The 3619-nt window shown below is 28.2% G+C and overlaps 1 long non-coding RNA gene across 1 annotated transcript; it reads left to right on the top strand.

The window, feature by feature from the left end:
• Nucleotides 1–1870: 1870 nt before the first annotated feature.
• LOC131805737 (uncharacterized) lies at nucleotides 1871–3197 on the top strand. Its single transcript, XR_009343797.1, has 4 exons — nucleotides 1871–2066; nucleotides 2149–2332; nucleotides 2393–2541; nucleotides 2612–3197. It is a non-coding gene; the product is annotated as an uncharacterized LOC131805737 (long non-coding RNA).
• Nucleotides 3198–3619: the final 422 nt, after the last annotated feature.

A 3619-nucleotide genomic window follows, 5' to 3' on the forward strand; every position in this document is an offset into this window, starting at 1 on the left:
TTAAATTTAAAAAAATTTTTGAAAAAGATAATTTCCTTGAAGATGTTTTAACACACAATAAACATACTGAAAATAAACAAAAAATTGAAAAATTTGCGCAGGGTGAGTTATGGAAGCAAAAAAAAATGATGTACCCCAAAGAGACTCTAGTTCCATATTTTTTGTACCTGGACGATTTCGGTATTAACAATTCTCTAGGTTCGAAATCGACTAAAAATTCTGTTTGTAACTTCTATTACAGTTTCCCTTGTATTCCAAGTAAATTCTCAAACATTAATGAAGTATTTTTGGCTGCATCAGTGCTTGCAGCCGATATTAAAAAATACGGCAGTAGCTGTTATACTTTACTTGTACAAAAAATTTCATCACTAGAAACTGAGGGCATAGAAATAAATACAAAAAATGGGACAGTAAAAGTCCATTTCATACTAGGCTTAGTTTTAGGAGATAATTTAGGTTAAAACATTTCATTAGGTTTTCAAAAATCATTTTCGGCAAAAAAATTTTGCCGATTTTGTTTAATGAATAAAACAGAATCACAGAAGACAGGCGAAGAAAATCCTGCTGTAATGAGAAATAGGAGAAATTATGCTTTGTCATTTGAGAGAAATGAAATCTCAGAATCGGGTATATCAGCATACTGCAATTTAAATGTGGAATATCATTTCACGCCACAGAAAATTATTATGTAGACATCATGCATGACATTTTCGAGGGGATAGCCCACCTGATTTTATGCAAATCATTGATTTATTTCATAAAAACAATGCAATATGTGAGCATTGACGAAATTAATTTAAGGCTGGCATCATTCTCTTACTATACAAATGATAAGGGCACAGAAAAGATAAAAATATCACTGAAGGAAATAGAAAGTGGTAAGTTGAAATTATCAGCAAGACAGATTATGTCATTTTGTTACAATTTCCGTATGTTAATTGGGGAGCATATACCCCAAAACGATGTTGTATATACATATGTTCTAAATTTCTTGAGATTGGTAGATGAACTTTTATGCTTTCATATAGACGAAAACCTTATATCAAATATAAAAACAGATATAGAAATAGTTAATAAAGAATTTGTGACATTATTTAAGTGCCCACTGACTCCTAAATTTGATATATATTCTCACTATCCTACCATTTTAAAAAAATCTGGACCTTTGCGAAACATCTGGAATTTTAGATATGAAGGAAAGCACAGAGAATTCAAAATTTACTCACATATAATTACATCTCGCAAAAATATTCCAAAATCGTTTTCTTTTAAGCATCAAATGAAATTTGCTAATTTTTTGCTAAATGACAAATTCACGGAAAATAGTGTTTTCAGAAAAAGGATTTTTGACAAAAATATTGAAAAAAACATATTACATAAATTGAAATACGACACATTTAATTTGTTTGCTGAAGCAGTAATATTGGGCTATAAATACGACAATTCGTCATTTGTGTGTACAATAAAAGGTGAATTATTCGCAATAGTTTGTACGAATAGAAATATTATTTCAGGGATTGGCAGTAGGAGATATGGCGATATTTCAAAAGAATTTAACGCAGTGGCAACTAGAATCCAACAATGCAGAAAAAACCCCTAAAACAAATACCACTTTGGAATTCACTGATTGTGGTTTAGTCAAAAAACCAGTTCCATCAGTAAAGGATATGCTGATGGATTCACAGAATGGGAGATTACTTTTAAAGCATTATGCAAAGCATAATCTTTTTAACGAGCAACAGCGCAACTTACTTATCAACACACTTGCTAAGTATATTGAGTCTAAGGGATATCCTTGCTCACTTGCGGATAGTAATGAAATAGAAAATCAAATTTGTGTGCTATTTCCAATGGAGTCGAAGGTAAGTGCTGGATTTTTATGCCAAAATTATAGTCTTTCAAAATAAGCTTTAAATTTAATTTAATTTAGGATTATTACACTTCGGGAAAAAGGGGTAGATTGTATAATAAAATATACAATTTAAAACGATATACCAAAAGTCTAACGAAGGAGAATGAACCTATTTGTTGATCTGTAAATAAAACGACCGAAAGCAAAAAATTTGGTAAATACAACTTTATTCATATACGAATATATAAATATTTATATATATTATTTATTTTTCAATATTTATCATTATTATTTAGTTCCAGAAGCTGAGTCAGATTTCGCTCTCCGTTGTATTCGAAACGAAAACACTGCAGCTGACGAATTCGATATTTACTGGAGAAAATGTTCTCAGCTTAGATTTTCTCAAATTGAACATTCAGAGAGCACAAATGACTTTTGAGAAGTTGGCCGGAGTACAAAAAGCCTTCTGGAATTAGTTTGGTAAGTAAATTGTTTATTTCGATAAAAACTAATTTATGAATATTTTTTTTTCTCCCAAAGATCGATATAGATTTTTCACTTAAATACCAAATACCCTAAATCCTGTAATCTTATTTTAAAGTGGCCACTTTACGAGAGGAAAATCTGGCACTTAATATCATCTAAAATTTCATCCAAATTGGTAATAAATATCGATAAATACGATGAAGGTAAGGCGAGTTTTAATTTAATTCACAATACACGTATTTAATTCAAAATTATATTACCATTTCATTTCAGAATCAAAAATTTTCTTAATATTTTGGAATTTGCACCATATTTTTCCACCACAACAAAAGCAAATAACAGACGAAACTGGCGCAAAAATACCTGACTCACAAAATTCTTTTGCTCTTATTGCCGAAAACAACAAAGAAATGGATATAAAAGTGGAACTGTTGAAACTGTGCAATACCAATATCCAGCCTCTACTGCTTGTTACGGGAGAACCGCAAAATAAATAAATATACATTTATTTCGATGGAATACGTTTTCCAATTTTAAAAGTTTTAACGGCTGTAGATTTGTTGTTTAAAATATTTTTTGTATTTAATTTAGAATTTCCCGACGAATCTAATATTTTTTACAACTTTATTCAAACCTTTTTCTATGAAATTAAATCTGACAAGAAATGTCCAAAAATCGCTGTGATACAAAATGAAATTTTAAATTTTACGTAAAAACTAAAATGTAAATCACACCATTTGTAAGACTTGATTCGTTTTATATTCACTTATTAATTAATTATATATTTCAATGCAAAAATTAAAAGATTTAATTTTTATTATATGTAATCATTCCATTCCCTTTGTATATAAATATATATTCTTATTCTATGAATTATATAAAAATAAACCCAAAATTGTATGTTCATTAAATAAATTACTTCGTTGTTTTTTCTTTTTGTTGTCATACGAGACACATACATAACATATATACATAAATGTGTTTGTATGTATATATTTTTTGGGTTTGTATTTCACAAAAAACCAACAAAGGGTTTGCCTACATGAAAATTTCTTGTTCGAATTTTGCTTTCACATTTAACAAACCTAATTGTATATTTGCTAAATTTTTTATCAAATTAAAAAATTAAAATCGACAAACATTTTTGTATATGTGAAAATACTTTTTTAAATTAAAAAATGAAAAAATTGATAAACCGTTTTGTTAATATGACAAATATTTTATCAATTGAAAAAAAAAAAATAAAATTCAACAACATTTTTAGTTAATATGAGAATTTCT

The sequence above is a fragment of the Musca domestica genome, unplaced genomic scaffold (genome assembly GCF_030504385.1).
Source record: "Musca domestica strain aabys unplaced genomic scaffold, Musca_domestica.polishedcontigs.V.1.1 6, whole genome shotgun sequence".
NCBI lineage: Eukaryota > Metazoa > Arthropoda > Insecta > Diptera > Muscidae > Musca > Musca domestica.